This window comes from Amblyomma mixtum, chromosome 5 (genome assembly GCF_055824585.1).
Source record: "Amblyomma mixtum isolate Tamu chromosome 5, ASM5582458v1, whole genome shotgun sequence".
NCBI classification, from domain to species: Eukaryota; Metazoa; Arthropoda; class Arachnida; order Ixodida; family Ixodidae; genus Amblyomma; species Amblyomma mixtum.
The window spans coordinates 514,395-531,723 of record NC_143016.1 but is presented as its reverse complement, the minus strand read 5'-3'; the positions used below and the strand labels follow the sequence as shown (position 1 = coordinate 531,723).

Here is a 17,329-nt window from a genome sequence, read left to right as displayed (position 1 = left end):
CATCCACTAGCACAGGCTCAGACTATCGGGTTTCAGCGCATAATGCAAGGAGCTGCGGAATGACAACGACACGCCAAAACGAAGACGAAAGTTTTGCGCACCGAAATAGTCGCAGCAAACGCCCTGCGTCTGCCCATTACAATGCTTAGGCTAGTTTTTAAATTACATCTAGTTTATTTTGCCACCGCAACTTAGTCAGATAGGTGCGAGCTACTTCCACCTTCCTTCAAAAACACATATTCTAACTTTTTTTTCCGTAACTGAAAGTTTAGTTCAGCGGCGCGTGCGGTTTAATTGCAAGGAGAGGCGAAATCTCAGATGCGCGCATAGCAATGAATAAAGCGTACCGAGTACTTCAACAGCACAATCCTTCTGTCAGCAGACGTCGCTTGGCTCCTTTAGAGCTTTAGTGCTGCACTCGTTCTCTTTTTAAAGCCAGGAGACAGGTGATAAAGAAGGGGCGGGGCTCAACGGTTTATGCAATGTCACTGAGACAGCGATATGCCCGTGACTTGCCTTTCCCAAATTACAAGCAAGACAGGCGATACGCTTCCATGTTATCGAAGAAGTTGCAGCGCTTCGCATCGAGTGCACATACCACGCCGGACGCGAGTGCGCACACGCGCTTGATATCGCTAGCTCGGATTGCGCGGACGTTCCCTTTTTAAAGCCAGCAGACAGATAAGGAAAGCGGCGGTGCTCAACGGTTTATACAACCCCACTGATACAGCAATATGCCCGTGACTTGCCTTTCCCAAATGAAAAGCAAGACAAGTGACACACTTCCATGTTATCGAACAAATTGTAGTGTTACGCATCGAGTGCACGTACCTTGTTAAACGCGTGTGCGCACACACATTTGATGCTGGCGGCTCGGATTGCGCGGATACACAAGTACCCGTGAAAGGGAAGTGTCTCCTGCGACCCGGTCGCAATAACGCAAGCGTTATTTTCACCCGTGACGTCGCATCCGGTTTGAAAAATGACGCCACGTCCGGCCATTTTTTTGTTGTTTTTGTCATGTTTGAGCCGAGTATCAAGCATTGCTTGCAGTAGGAGAATGGCTGGACGGTGGGAGCTACGCGCGCTCGTGTTGCCCGTGAGCAATTTCTCTGTTCTTCCTGTGTTTTGGTATGTATGTACTGTATGTATTGAGTGATTGCCCGTTATAATGCATTCGGCATTTCATTTTGAACTTCCTTGCGCCCGAATATTTTGTGTTTGCAGATCACCAGGACTAGCACTGAGCCCGCTTGCCCGGCAGTGGAAAGGCCCTAAAGGTGAGACTCGTCTGTTTTATCCTGAGTTTTGCTCAAATTTCTGTGCAGTTCGACAGAAGAGAATATGCGCTGCGTATGTTTTTGTACCTTTTGTCAGCCCGGCCCAACGTAACTTTTGGTCATGTAAAACAGGCATGTTTAGCGTGCGCCCGAAAAAAAGGCGGGAAACTTTTGACAACAGTCCAGTTGAACTAACCGTTTATGCGGCGAGTTTTGTGCGCGGTCCGATTTTTCTGCCCCCGCTAATAGAAAAGTGTATAGATTACTGATTTAATGGTTCATTTTACAGTTGTGTTGCTGTTTATCCATACGAGCCGCTTTCCGAAACAGGGGCACTAATTGCGGCGAGATAAACGATTACGCTTTGGTGTCTGCAGCGCGTAAACATGTTCTTTTAAATTTATTTTCATTTCAGAAAACGGCACTTGAAAAACCGAAATGCAGTTTACTTGTAGGCACGGACCTTCCCGATTCCTGCATCGAGTCCGGCGTTCTCTTGCTGGCGCAGAGGCTGAACAAAATGGGACGATAGAATGCGGAAGCAGCAAAGGCTTTAAGGCGCCACTAGGTGAGCTCTCCACCTCCTGTGAATTTTAAAACTAGTGCTGTGCCACCTGCACTGAGCTTCGGTATTACACGGGGAAGGTGCTTGGACCCACGTAGCTAACGTGATGTCCTTTGATATTTTGGAAGCTTGTGAGTTGCATAAAGCTCACAAGGCACTGTTGCAGTGTGTGACAGGTCATTGGTCAAATGTTTAGGGGAATCCCCCAAGGTGGAGTAGATTTGTAATAAGGGAGTAATTACTCATTGGCATCCACCCGAGCGCAGCCATACGGCTACAAAGGAAAGCTATACAGCTTTCTCAGAAACTTCGTAGTTAAAGAAAAATTCGTCCTGGTCCGGGGTTCGAACCCAGGACCACCGCTACACCGGAGCAGTCGCTCTACCAATTGAGCTAACCAGGACGGCAAGGTTATGGTAGGGCGAGATCGAATTGATCAATAACTCGAAGTGGGAACAGTGTTGGTCAAATGTTTAGGGGAATCCCCCAAGGTGGAGTAGGACGAATTTTTCTTTAACTACGAAGTTTCTGAGAAAGCTGTATAGCTTTCCTTTGTAGCCGTATGGCTGCGCTCGGGTGGATGCCAATGAGTAATTACTCCCTTGTGATAGGTCATTGTGGTAATGATGATTATGTGGCCATTTGCTTTGCACGGGTGAGTGGCAGTTTTTCGCCCTGGCTGTCAAGTAGAAAGAAAAAACAAAGAAAACGTGGGAACATTAACTCTCAACATGGCTTTCACCTGCAGACCCCAGGTGAACAAAGCCTGCCTGTATAGTAAACAAAGCAACTCGGCTGTTATGGATCTAGCAAATTATAATTTTGAAAGTGGGCCTCCTGCTGTGAAACCGGGAACATTTGTGCCCCTAGAGATAAGCAGAGGCGAGAAGCCATAGGCGAATGTAGGTAGGCCAGGTAGCTGAACGAGGGAGTAGTTCCCATATTTGAAGAACACATGGGAAGACAAGGACGAGGCGTTGTTTGTGTTGTTCCTTCTATGTTTGTCTCTTTTTTTTTTCCCCCCACAAGTAAAAGCCGATATTTGTTGTAGTTTCACTTTTTGAGGCAGCCAAAAGATAGAGCACAGGGATGACTCACACAGCATTAGTGTTTTCGTTTCGTTCCTACTGTTTTGTGTACTTGCACCTCTTGACCTCAAATGCGGCATTGTCATGATCTTACGTGGCGCTATGCTGATAAAAGATGTGTGCGGCACACCTATGGGTGTGTGGCGTTCAGGTTCAAGCACGAACGTAGGGCTTCCAGTGCAGTAGGAATTATGAGAGGAAAAAAAGCCTCAAGGATGGGGATGGGCAGTGTAGCTCTTCAGTTTGCTTTTTGTGAAAAATTCTGTGGCAGGAGGTTACATGTCAGCCCACCCCTTATGTAATGCTGCCTTTGGGCCATTGAGGTACAGATAAACTGATAAATAAACAACAAAAAGTAGTTTCTGTTCAAACAGTATAATTTGCAGCTTTGGTGGAGGATTTTCTGTGGCCCCTTCAGGGAGTGTTTACCCAGAAATTGTAGTTATTCCTTAATGCAGTGATGTGATAGCTGCGCCAATTGCGCCGATGTGCGCCAAAAGGCAAAACCTGCTACATCCTGCTACATTTTTGTTATTGTGCGCCAAAGCTGCGCCAAACGCGTATTTTCACTTTGATGTTACGCCTGATGTTGTCAGAGCAGTGCGAGGGGCAAGCAAAAGGTACAGAGAACGTTTGGCAGCTGAAGAAGAGCAGGCTGCCAAACGGCAGCGTGCCAATGTTCCCAAGATGACACCAAGTGATGCTGACAAAACCCTCAAGCTGGGAGTAGAAACAGCAAAGAAAATGCTGGTGAATGCAGAGCTGCTCATCGACAATGGCATAAAGATGAAGAATTTTGGTGATATTGAAAGTGGGCAGGCCTTGCTTGCTGAAGGGAAAACAAGGCTTTCAGCTGCTGTTGACAAAATGTCGCCTAAGGCAGCCAACTAGGCAGTATTTTGCAGTTAAAGACTGAGTGATGTTGCTCACAGAAAAAAGGCACAGAATAGGTCCACTGCTTTTTGATAGGCCAAGAAGCCGAAAAGTTGTGCTGTCGTGTACATAATTATTATTCAGTTCGAAACGTTGATAGTGTTATTTCATTGTTTTTCTGTAAGCTTGTGATCTGCATTCTAGTCATTTTTAAATAAAAGTTCCAGTGAATTCCTTGTCCATTTATAACTGCTGTCCTATAGGGGCTTGGCGGCTATAACACAGGGCTGATCTATACTTGGTCGCATAAAAGATTACATGACACTGAAGTTCTAAAATTAGTTATTTGGGCCAACATATGATGTTTCACAATTGCCTCTAATTTAATTAAATTATTGCCAGAACCACGATCTGATTATGAGGCACGCCGTAGTGGGGGACTCCAGAATTGGACCACCTGGGGTTCTTTAATATGCACCTAAATCTTAGTACACGGGTGTTTTTGCATTTTGCTCGCATCGAAATGCCCCTAACATCCTATTGAACAGCACCTTTTTGTTCCGAAAGGTTTCCTGCTTATTTTAATATTTTACTTCTCGCAAAGTCAATTTTTTCACTTGCAATGAGCCTTGAGCTGCTCCAAAAGCTTGTTTCCCTGCTCCAAAATTCCCTTTTGGCTGCTCCAAAAAGCTGCTCCAAAATGGCTTCAGCCAATCACATCACTGTTAATGCCTCTTGGTCCGAAGAACCAAGCAGTAATCAATTGCCCTAATGCCTCTTGATGAGGGAATCTGAGAGGTTGAAATGATAATTTACCATAGCTGTGAACAATAATGGCTGGGTGTATCGCCGGAGAGAACTGCGGTCATCTACTGGACTGAGTGGTAAGAATTTCGGGTTGGTTAAAGCACAGATGGCTTAACATCATATCGCCAGATCTTGCACTGTTGGCGTGTGTGATTGTTGCGGTGTGTGTGGCTGGTGAGCTGTCAACTTGGGTGTGACAGAAGTTGTAAGCTCAGCCAGACATGCCTGTGCTGTTTGAGCTCTGGGCTAGAGCTTTGAGCGAGGCCACTGCATTGTGTCCCTGTTGTACATTTGGCTTTTGTGGTGCTCCAACTTCCTCCTTCCCCCACCTTTGCTCGGAATGTCGCCATGGGAGTGAGAGAAAGTGGTGTGATGTACTTAGAGCAGTGGCATGTCCATAAGATCCATCCGCACAGTACCACTTATAGGTTGTTTCCTGGTTTGGCACCGCTGTCAGGATTGAGGTGAGTTGTGAGTGGGCCACTGTAGAAAATGACATTAGAGCAGCAGCAAACGTGGCACCAATGGTGGAGAGCAAATTTTGATGTCTGTGTTGCCATTGTTGTCAAAGTTATCTGTGAGGCCATCAAGGGCAGCACCTGTTCTGAATGCATCGCATAGCAGTAGATCAGAACTTCACCTTTACACTTGGGTCATGGGCCTCACTGCAGGAGGTGTATCAGTCAGTTCAGATTTCACGTTGAGACGCATCAAATTCAGCAACCTTACTACTCATAAGTACAGTGAAACCTCTATGTGCAAAGCGGCAATATGCCCAAACTGAAAGCGGCCTGAATATATCCACTTACCTGGTAAAAAATGATTCCTGATCAATTTTTTAAAATGTGCACTCAAAACCTTTTAACTGCATAGCTACCGTTCAGCCTCGAATGTGGCTTGAGCAGGGTATGTAATCCGAAGGCAAAATAACCGCTGGTCCTTAAGGGTCCTTAAAGAAGGCAATCGTAGCAGGGGGCGGCAGAAAGTTAAATGGGCGGATGAGATAGGAAATTTGCGGGGAATACGGTGGCCGCAACTGGCGAAGGACAGGGTTAGTAGGAGGGAGACATGGGAGAGGCCTCTGCCCTGCAGTGGGCGTAGTCAGGCTGATGGGGATGATGACACTGCCATCCTGCTGCAGAACATCTGCAAAGAGCCCTTTACAGGCAGCGTAGCTGTCAATACTCAGAGCTTCGCCCTGATGTGACACACTGCAGCTTATTTAATTTGGGAAGCAGGCTATCCATGACAGCGTTGGTAATATGAGAACGCAATGAGAAGGGGCTGGACCACAGCTGCACAGTGGCGCAGATCAGCCGGCAATGCAGCAATGGTAGGTGCGGCGCATGGAGGAAAACTGAAATCTGCTGCAGAAAGGCCAAGTCATGTGACAGCGATAAGCAGTAGCTATAGCAGTGGCACATCTGCATGGCTAGGGTCGTGGCTGCTCGTACACCAGCACCTGCAAACAGGTTAGTGACGAGCCTCGGGTGTGGTGGGGACAGGCTGGCACCCCCCTTTCCTTACAGTGGGAGGGAAGAGTTCTCTCTTTCCAGATGCGTCAAGCAGCTGCAAGTAGCCTAGGCATGTCAGCAACATGTCTTATTATGTCAGTGTGGCGTATGCATTAAAGCACTCATGAACTTTCCTTTTAAATAATATGCATTTTAAAAACACTGTGCAGCCGGTAGTTTTTTAAACTTTGGCATATCTGTACCTTTACCTTCTCTCAGTATTGGTCACCTGCTACAAAACTGGAAAACTGCTCCTAATGGAATTTTGGCTTGCGGCAAAGACTGCTCCAAAATGCTCGTGGCCATTCCCTCCTCTCCACATGCTGTGTGGTGTGTAATATTCATTTTTCCCATGGGCATTGTCACATATGGCAAGCTGGGTGGTGTGTATCATTTGCGTAAGGACTTAAGGGCACTGAGAAATTCCCTAGGCAGCTGCTGGGCCACCCACTGATTTCAAGGTGATTGCACTCTGCTTTTCAATGAATGCTAAATCCTGACGCGATGGTGTCTGCAAATTTTTTTGCCACCTTCCCCCCTCCCCCACTTTTTTTTTCCTCCTTCTTTTATTATTTTTTTTTCTTGGATGTTGCAAGTGCTGTTTTATGCAAGAAGCTTGAATTAGGAGCTTTGAAAAATTTGATTGCTGGTCTGCACATGATTGTCTCCATGTCCAGGTTTTGCGCCATTTCCTAATCCCTGGCATTTATTGGCACTTTCACTTCATTAAAAGTTTTGTGTGTGTGTGTGTGTGCTGGCACAAATTTTGGAAAGCTCTTTTTCTAGCGCTTGCAAGTTCTTTCCATATTTTCGTTTTTCATGGGGCTGGAGCTTCATGGCACGTCCAGTCCATCAACTATTCCTTGGCGTTTTGATACTTTGTCCCATTGCATTTGTGTAGTGTGGAGGAGCCGCCGCTGCTCTTAAGATGCTTTGTCTCCTTGCTTTTTTTCATAGCCTTCTCCGCAGTGCTCAGGTGCATTTGGGCAAAGTATCGAAAAATGATGACTAGCTTGGCTGGCATTTCTTCTTAGTCAATGAATGCACCGTGCCGTCAGAATTTGATGAAATTATGGACATGTACACCGGGGAATCGTTTCAGAAAGTTATCCAGGATTTATATTGTGAAGAAAAATAGTGTAACACGCATAATTTTTGGGTTTATATACGGCAGATTACACGAACCAAGAACAGAATAGCAAGGTTCTGCTATATTTCTCTGAAGGGCTGTGATGGCTTTACAGGGTGTGAAGGACTGACTGAAATTAACGCAGTGGTCTGCCGCAAGTTTCAGTGGTACTTTGAGTGCCCAGCACACGGTCTGTTCACATTGGCGTGGCATATTTTTGCTTCTAACATGTGTGAGGCATGGCAGCCTGTCTGTTTTGGGTGTCTTTCTTGTCGTCCATGATGTGAGCATCGTTGTGCTCTAAGCGGTGCGGGCCGGGCTCTATTATTTTACTTTCCTTTTAGACAAGCCCACCCTAACATCTGTATATACTGGTTCATTCTGTACAGGTTCCCGGACTCAACAGTAAATTTGTGCTGGTGCATACGAATGGACATAGCTGCATTCAAAAGTATTTTCTGTGGAATAAGCCGTAGTCATAGCAATGTGCAGAATTCATGCACTTTCAGTGTACTCATGCAAGGAGCCACGCCACCCTAGCGTGGCATCAAAATCAATCTGAAAATCTTGCTTTCAGGCCTCGTCAATCTTGTGGGCCATTGCAGAAACAAACAGGCTAGTTTCTCTGTGGTTTGAGCTGTGATAAGGTCATAGGAAGCTGATATTTTTTATGGAAATCTCTTGGTGCTTGTCCCATGGCATTGCTGCTGTCGAAAGGGATGCCAGTGTGAGCACAGGGTGCCTTCATTGGAAAGGCAGGAAACGGCAGTACTTTTCACTGATGGAAAAACCAACCTTTGAAAGCCTGAAATAATCTCTGGCAGTACAATGAGCAGTTTATGAATCCCCTGAAAGCATGCAGAGTGTTTCGTTTAGATAATTTTCCAGCATTTTCTCAAAGTGCTGCTCTTTGTTTCTTCTGTAAAAGCACATATGGCCACCACTCTTATAGACCATTAAAAGAGAGCAGAAACTTGTGAGCATAATTTTAAGAAACTTCCAAATCTAAGAGCCCAGATCACTGAGGCACTTTTCGTCAGGTGAGAAGGAAAACAGCTGCCGAAATTGCTGCACAGATTCCGAATTGAAATGTGCCAGCATCTGTGGGCCCGTTATGGCTAGGGATTCCAGTGTGGTGAAACCCATACACAAAAGTTAAGCGGGCCATGTCCCGTCAAGAATGGTGCATCTGGGACAGCATTTCACGGTTGGATCTGTCTCTAGGTGTCACGAGGCAGCGTGGAAGACGCAGTCTTGTTAAAGCTCTCACTCGCGTTGTAGCTTGAGCTGCTGTTCATTGATTTTTCGTGTAATCTTTTGTTTCTCAGCAGTGTGCCACATCACGTCATACGCCTTTTCAGTGTGAACTGTGGCAAGAGCATCTCCACTTGCCACCTTACAAATTCAAGCTGTCAGGTTTTTCCCTGCACACAGTTATGCTTTAGGCAAATTTTACAATTCTACATGATTTCCCCTCATTCACTGAGAGTAAAATATTGGTGTAGAATATTCCGTTTCATTGCTGCATTTTGAGGAAACATGTTTTTATTGTAATTTTAACTATCTGTATAGATATCTGCTGAACTACTCTAGAATATTCAATTGTATTTGCCTTGAATTTTATTGCTATTATCTGCTTCAAAATGAAAAAATTGATGTTGCCACGCACTTGGTAGAGAACATCAAATGCTGGGAAGAATAAAGAAAAGGGTAGCCACCTATAATAAAGAGATGGACTTCGTAAAAGGAGCTTTCTCAAACAGGGGAAGCAAATCTCTTTTCAATGCAGCTTCATTACTTTTTTTCTGTGAATTGATCATGTATACTGTCCATTATTATCGCCACTATGTTTCTCGCTTCGGCCGTCGGGGATTCAAAATGTGTAGCTTGCTGGACGCCCAGTTTTAATTTTCTTTGTTGAATGCTTCAGCTCGCCTAGATAACATATTTAACGGCTACATTTTAGTCTTTTTGTCCGCAGATTTTTGTTATTCTGTGCACACCGCAAGGAAACTCGACTATGTAAACCATGCGGAAAGATATTTGTTTGAGTGGGATTAGATTCTTATTTTATGTGCAATGTGGATAGCAGCAATGCACTGCACTGGGTGCATTTCATCCAATGCAAGCAGATGCTGCTTTCAGTGGGCATCTAGATCACGAGGGCTTATCCAAGCTGCAACGGGAACAGGAGCATTGCTGAGAACTAGGTCTAATTTCATACATAGCAAAGCGCAAGGAAAGCAAATATTTATTTTAAAAATGCATTGTACAAAACAAATTTTATCTGCTTGTGAATGCGCAATATACTCGCAAGATCACCAAAAAGACTCCCAGAAATTGTTGCACCCTTTTATCCTTTTGGAATGGGCAGAGTGTTCCAAAGCGGCCGCCGCGGTGGCTCAGTGGCTATGGTGCTCGGCTGCTGGCCCGAAAGACGCGGGTTCGATCCCGGCCGCGGCAGCTGAATTTCTTTAGAGGAGAAATTCGAGGCCCGTGTACTGTGCGATGTCAGTGCACGTTAAAGAACCCCAGGTGGTCGAAATTTCCGGAGCCCTCCACTACGGCGTCTCTCATAGCCTTAGTCGCTTTGGGACGTTAAACCGCATAAACCAAACCAAACCAGAGTGTTCCAAAGCTAAATACAATGCTGAAATCACGTATTCGGACTGAGATCGTCCCAAGTGAGCTGCTTGGTTTCAGAACTCGACATTGCCCCTCACCCGCTTGGCTTTGCTAAGCATGTCATAGGACCGGCCGGCAATTCGAAAAGCCCTGCTATGCACAGCATGTGTACGAGAGCAGACGACGCAGCAGTCCCTTTGTCTACTTTTGGAGCCCGCGTGACCAGGGTTGATGCTCTTCCTTAGGAGTGACGTCATAACACACCCCGGCGCTCAGAAAGCGAAACCGCTCAGTATAAGTAGCACGGTAATAAATTATTTATAGTGCATATATGAATCGTGCAGCATGTGTCATGTATATGTGCCCTGGGGCCAACCAAAAAACAGACACCAACCAAAAATTTGTTGTCCCCCATTTTAAGATTTTGGGTTTAGTATATGGAGCTTTTGACCTCCTGTGTGCCAGTGTCGGAAGCTGCAAAAGGAAATGCGGCGTGTTGTGGGTTGGCCAAGCTTAACTGCCAAGACTTGAAACCTGATAATTTCATTCTCTTAATTAGTACTGGTCTGACCCAGTGAAAACCTTCCGTTGTTTGTCTTGACTATTTTCATTCTCTCTTGAGCTCTGTGCACACTTCTTTTTGAGTGTGGTTCTTCCAGCACATATTCAACAATGTTGCTTTTATCCTTTTTTTTTTTTCTTAGGTCTTTCAAATGTCCATGCACAAGGCCACTACAGGAGTGCGTAGGCTGCTGCGATAGTCTGTTGGGCGATGTTTAACAGTACCTTTTCCTGGGCTAGTTGGTGTGACATTGTGTTCACGAAAGTAAAAACAGCGCTAAATTCTACACAAACCACACAGACTGCAGCGCCCGTCTTGTCAGTCTCTCTGTGTGGTTTGTGTAGAATTTAGCACTGTTTTTACTTTCCTGAACACAATTGGGAGATGTTCTTATCTTTTTCTCTCTTGCATGCATTCCATTTTTTTGTGTGTGCATTTGTTTGTGGGTTTCTCCTGGTGGTTTATTAGTTGCATTTTACTTTTCTGAGCTTGCCCACTTTTGTTTTCTCTTTTCATGGCATCCAACCCTGCATATGGCTGACACTAGGGGAGGGACTGCAGCAACCGACCTTGCATGACGCAGCATTATCTGGTCCAAGGCACCTATTCATCGTTCCAGGCTACTGGCTCAAGAACATGCTCACAAGTCTGCACCTTGGCCTACAAGCAGAATGACAATATACCCATTGCTGCCAGAACTGCTGTGCCAAATAAAGTATTCCTACCAACGTGCCTTGTCGGTGATTAATGAAGCATATGAATAGATTACTAACAACTTGGTTAGCCCTATAGAAAAATCATGTTACAAAACAGTTGGTTGAGACCGTACCCAGCCTCCACATTGTTTCCTCTGCAGAGCCGCATATTGCCTTTCTGTTTATGCCCCTGCAGCAGAAAATGTTGCACAAAGTTTATGAGGAAAAGAAATTTCACTGACAAGCTGCTCTGAGACTACTGCTAGAAGGGTACTGAAGCCCCGTGAAAATGTAGATCAGGTAATGAATGTTCGTGGGTGCTGCACGTGTACTTTCGATGCATAGGAGGGGCCAGTTTCAACTTTCTTTTACAGGTAGGTAGCATCTTTTCTGATTGCACCATCCCTTGATGTGGGATGCTTCTGCCTATACCACCACCTCATTCAGCACTGACAGTGCTAGGAAAGCTCTTGCTGAATATTGTCATCTGGGTGCTTTTAACTGAATGGTCTTTGTAGGTATTTCAAAAAGGCTAGGCAACCGTCCTAGCACTACTGGGGTTCCAACCCACTGCAAACTAGGCAGATTCTGTAGCGCTTGGCTCTCGCTGGCAGTTAGTGAAATTGGTATCTCCCTAAACTGCACTCTGAAAGAGCATAAAGAAAACTCTTCCACGGTAATTCATGCCATGCAACATGACATGGAAAACATCACGTGGCTAGTTCATCCATTGTTTTCAGGTTCAAGACATCTGCCAATTTCTATACGGTAGCTTCAGTCTGTTGCAAACTACATTTCTCTTGAAGGCAATTTTTGAGCAGGAATTGGGTTTCACCCAGTTTTCATGGTGATGCTTTGGGTGCACAAACTGGGTAATGTTGGTCTTTACCTGTTAACAAAGGGCCCTAAAAGTTTAAAATGATATTTGGTAAATTCGATTTACAGTCTTCTCTTACCGTTTCTGACCTATCTTTCCTCAAACAGAACAGTGGCTGATTGAATTCGCATCACTTGTTAATGTCAGATTTAATTTTTTTCTTGCTCTAACCCTTCTTAGCTGCTAAGGGCCATTATTGCCCGAGAGGTATGTAGGGTGTGTACTGTACACACACGGAAATCGCTTCATTCAAATCTGCGGTATTTACGAAAAGGTACTTCGGTCCCGTCAAAATCTCGTATTTCAGTGCGACAAAACTGCCGGCAGTACACGCTTATTCAACGGCCGTCCAGTTTACCTGTCCTGGCCGATGATGAAGCATGGCAGTGCAGCGTGCTGCACGCGGCCATCGTGTTTTCGACAGCCCCCGGACCGATAGTCTATGAAAGGCCATTACATGCACTATGCGCGCGTTGCTTGGTGTGGGTTGTGGTCTTTGCGGCTGCTTCACTGCAGTTATTTTTTTTTTCCCTGCGCTCCTGTCACGACGTGGGACCAGTTTATTTTAGAACGTGCGAGGCCGATCGAGTGGCATCTATGAGGCGACGCTAATGCTGCCAGTGCTGATGAGCGGTCGCGTAAGAATGACAAGACCGGTGAATGAATTAAACTCTCTGGTCGGGCTTTCTTTATTCCGAACTCTGTGTGGAGAACTATTTTCGGTCCCCTTACCCTTAATTTCAAATCGGCATGATTTGAACAAATTTTCAGACCCTTAACTGTTTATGCCCGACCATTGGCGCTTGGCGTTGCAACGATATATATCCCTTTTATGGCGCGCGCACAATTTGGCTCTAAACGTGATGGTCCTTGCCTCGTCTTCAAAAGTCTTGGCGCAAATCTCACAAGTTTACTCGCAACAAACATAAATATAAGACTGCTCAAAGAGAGCAACACGCGGCTACAAAACCACCGTGCCGCATACACGTGTCCACTCTTGGCACCCTCAGTTCGAATAGAATTAGACCAAAAGTTTGAGCTAAGAAAGCGAGCACGAAACAACGAGAGTTCACCGTGAGTGCGTGTGTTTGAGGAATGGTCGAGCACAATAGGTTTTGCCACTAAAAGCACTGATCGTGGTGCTTGCGTGCGGTACAGCGAAACGGTGATATCGATACGAGATGGAAGTACGCGTGATATGTTGTTCCGCAGAAGTGGAAGAATTGATTTTTTTTTTCTGCAAAACAAACCTCGAGTAGAACCCCGCTGTTACGTTCGCGGTTGCTGCGTTTTACCAGTGCTACGTTTTCATGAGCCAGTCCAGCTGCCATAGATCGAAACCCATGTATACGTAATTGAAACTCGATCGCCTGTATCTGTTACATAATGCAATTGTTGCATCATTTCCGCATCGCATGCCGCGGAAGTCGCCTCGCGGTGACAGTTTACACCGTTCCGGCATTGGCTTAATGCGTGTGCAATGTCAGTGCCGGGTAGAAAAAGCGAAACTATACACTCTATCGGCGCTTGTCCGCCGCTGTGTTAGGCGACTTCTGGCGGGAAGCCCCCACGCCAAAGCGAGCACGCTTAGAGAATAGGTGATTTTTGGTGCGGCTGTTGGCACAGTTACATCGCCGCTGTGATGCCAGCACGAACGACCCTAACGCGCGAAAACGAAACTATGCCGCGGCAGACGGCACACGAGATGCAGTTGCGCGCGTTGGCTCCGACGGTTTTGTTTCTGGCATCCGCTTTATACTTGTCACCTGCACCTTAAGATACACAATTTCGAGATTCCAATAGGCGATGATCCTATGGGATTAATGTGGCCACCGCGATAACAGCGAAGAGGAGCGCGCGTACCGCACCTTCGCACGCTCCAGGCATGCCCCCTCTTAGCTGCTAAAACCCTTCCACAGACAGCTGCTCAGAAGCGGAATCGAAATTTGAGCTATATATATAGTTGGCATAGCATCATGGAAAAAATGGCACACTCATCACTTGTGTTGTTTGGTCTTCTTTGCTCATGCAGAACGATCCTGAGAACCACACAGCCTTGCTAATTCCAGAAAAGGATATGGCGCACAATTCATAATAATAAAAAAAACTGCAGGCAACAGTGCACAATTTTTTTTCACTCAAAACATTCATCTGCTACGTTTCCTGGCTGTTACTTTTTTTTTTTGCGGTCCTATGAAAAACTCTGCAGCAATGTGTTTTGTTGCATTTGATGCTCTGGTGCATTTAACAACTATATGTGGACACTTGAGTGCACTCTCAACTCTCACTTTAGGTCATACACACATGTGTGTAGCCCAAAAAAATTTAACTTCATATTGTCTCTCCCAGATGCACACAAATCACGTACATCACCACCTGGACAACATGACCACAGATGTCATGCATATTCAAGAATGCTGATTCCATGGCTGCAGTTGAGGTTTTCGGCCAGAAGCATGGGTAGCGGGGTGAGCTGGCACAGGTTGATCGCTTGCAACAGAGAAGTAATCACTAGTGAAATGCGTCGTAGTATGTGCACCGACATTTGCAGCTGAACTGGTTTTTACTGAAATGTGAAATTTTTAGTAGTCACTGAAGAAGAAAATAAGTAAAGTGTGTATTGCAGAAACAAAAAAAAAATAAAAAAATTAATTCAGCTGGTGAATGTGAGAGATTTCAGTTGCAAAGTATATATGCCAATCCTAATTTATCTTCCAGAAAGTACTCTACAAGCTATAATTAGTCCAAAAGTGATGGCCTACAGAGTGTTTCACTGAATGTGGCAATTTTTTAAATAGATTAAATACAGCTACAATATTTATTTAACCCGCAGGCTTGTAAATTAATATATAATATTTAACTTTTTACCAGTTACAGTAATGCCTCTTATTATAGCTGACCATAATATCCGCATCAGTTTTTAGATTCCTCAAATTGTGATTCTCTCGGCTGCAGTGCACTGAGTTTGGGGTGCACAAATGGGCGAAACTGCACGGGCCAGGAGCGCTCGCAGCCACGCCTACGAGTGCTGCAATACCTGCAGGTTTTTGACTGGTATCAACTGAAAATGTAGACAGTTTAGTCTGGCAAATCCCAACTGACCTCTGCTGAGATCACACACAACCCTGTGGTTTCCATAGCTGGTGACCAGTCGAAATCTGCCATTCTTGTGAAGTTGACCTGCTATTGACTAGGACAAACATTTGGCTCTTATTATGTCATTAACTAGAACAATTTGCAATGATATTTCAGGCACACTTCAGTTTTGATTACACAGTTTCACTTGGTTCCAGCTCGAACAGTGAAGCTGCTTTGCAAGAGAAGGTGTGGCATCATATATTAGCAAACAGCTATGATTCTTAATTTGAAACTGTGGCCAACAGATTTCTGGTTGAGACTAAGTAATATTAGTTCATATCAGCTGCAGCTGTGTCAAATTCTCAGTTTAGGATGTTTCCCTTGCAAGTGAAAGCAAATTATATTTCACCTGAACTATAGCTTATCAGCTACTGCCTTCATGACTGTAGAAAAAAAGGTTTAAAGCTCCTTCAAGTAAGTGCAGTATCAGTACAAGACCCACTTAATTTTCATTGAAAGGTATGATGGCATTTTCATCAAGCAGAGAGATGCAGTAGGGATTAGAACTGCAATGTGGGACATCGGTCATATGGTTACTTGGTCATCACAAAGCTGAACTTTTCTTATTAAATAGAATTAGAAAAAATTTGCTTATTGTTAAGATGTTGGGTTGAAGGCTCTTGACTTTAGTTGTTATCAAAGCTGCTGAGGCAAGAAAATTGTGTAAAGCACACATATTTTACCCCATTAAAGGTGAAGCATGGAAGAACATACCATCAGATGAACCTGTGCTCACTGAAAAAATGATGCAGACAGTACAATAAGAGCCAACAGCCCCTGTAAAAGAATTTAAAGGCCCAGATTGCAGTTTAAATCAATCATAAATCAGTATGTTCAGAACAATGCTTGCAAAGTTTCAAATCAGGTCATTTACTGAGCAAAGAAATAAAATGTACTGCACTCATTCTGCCCACACATTTTTGAAAAGGCATAAATGAATGCCTGACAGTGTAACAGACCTCTTTGCTGTTTTTCTTCCATTCACACAATATTAAATTAAAGATTACAGACAGCCGGACAATTGTAGATACATAAGGGCAAACTGTGCAATTACTCCTACCGGAGAATCAAAACAAGCAAAAGCTACAAGAAACAATTATTACAGGCACAACAAATACAGATTAATTTTTTTCCTTTTTGATATGTTACAGTCATACTGATCCTAGTGTATCAATAATGAGAATGTGATTTTGCAAGAAGTGTGCTATCAAGTAGAATTGCTTTTCATGACATAGATTCTATTGTGCCGTGATTAAACATTTTCAGCCTCACCTTATTTATGTTCTTTCCCAAGATGCCATCTTGGAAAGGCACTTTCATTTAACTTGCACGCACACACACACACATCTTTTTCAATGCCAGAAGACTGCGCGTGGTAATGCAGCAAAACACTGAAGAATAATACAGCAGCTTCAGCTGGCCCTTTAGGCTGTGCACAGATGGTACAGTAAAGAGCTCTTTGTGTAATCCACCAAAGTTGTCAGGTGCATATATGCCAGTGTGCTGCCTTCCTATACCTAGCAAAAATTTTGTGGTTCCGATGGGAAGTGGATTTTGTTGAAAAGTTTCATATCTAAATGATGAGTAATGTCTGTTTGTAAAAAAGACTATGGAAAGACCTAGAAACAGGAAAATGCGAACACTTGGTGACATAAGACAGCTATTTAAAACACATTTCAAACATTCTTCAAGCTATATTGCCCACATGGCAAACATGAAGGAGTTGAAACAAATATTGTAATACCTTATCTAAGAGTATCATATCTGAGTTCTAATATTGTTTTTTTTCTCATGGTTACTAGAGCCAAGAATTTCACATTAAAGAGCAACCACAGAATCTTCCGTAATGTGACACAAACATACCATAATAAGCTACCACTATAGTATAAGAGAATATGCTAGGATATTTGATTCAGTTCATATATTCTATTGAATTACAGCTGCAGGAGAGAGAACCACGGTTAAGTAAAATACCACTCTATCTGTTAGCCTTTGAAATATTCCTGAAAGAGATCATTTTTTTTTGTGCGTTAACTGAAATTCCATTGTCAGAAAATGATTTAAGCATATAATTTATGTTTTCCTGCAACTAATGCATTGCTGTCTCAAAGTGTACTTGATCTGTGAGCAAAACTGTGCTGTCCATGCACTGGAAGACCAAGCACCTGAAGTTATT

General features: G+C 44.2%; 1 protein-coding gene and 1 long non-coding RNA gene across 5 annotated transcripts in view; one reads left to right on the top strand and one right to left on the bottom strand.

Annotated features, from left to right (window-relative positions):
• LOC149341064 (pantetheinase-like) overlaps positions 1–17,329 on the bottom strand; it is a 50,362-nt gene that overhangs the window by 27,217 nt on the left and 5,816 nt on the right. Inside the window, exon 2 of one of the 2 annotated variants that reach the window (XM_089542910.1) lies at positions 832–907. The gene's annotated coding sequence lies outside the window, so the exon portion shown is untranslated. Of the gene's footprint in view, positions 1–347; positions 698–831; positions 908–17,329 lie in introns of those variants that run through there. The other variant, XM_089542911.1, reaches the window with a different exon arrangement.
• On the top strand, positions 362–11,171 carry LOC149341065 (uncharacterized). Of its 3 annotated transcripts, none has more exons than XR_016282869.1 (4): positions 362–1,099; positions 1,228–1,280; positions 1,696–2,021; positions 2,457–11,171. It is a non-coding gene; the product is annotated as an uncharacterized LOC149341065 (long non-coding RNA). The 3 variants fall into 3 exon arrangements; XR_016282867.1 differs by having other exon boundaries at positions 362–1,131; XR_016282868.1 differs by having other exon boundaries at positions 373–1,131; positions 1,696–1,848; positions 10,991–11,171.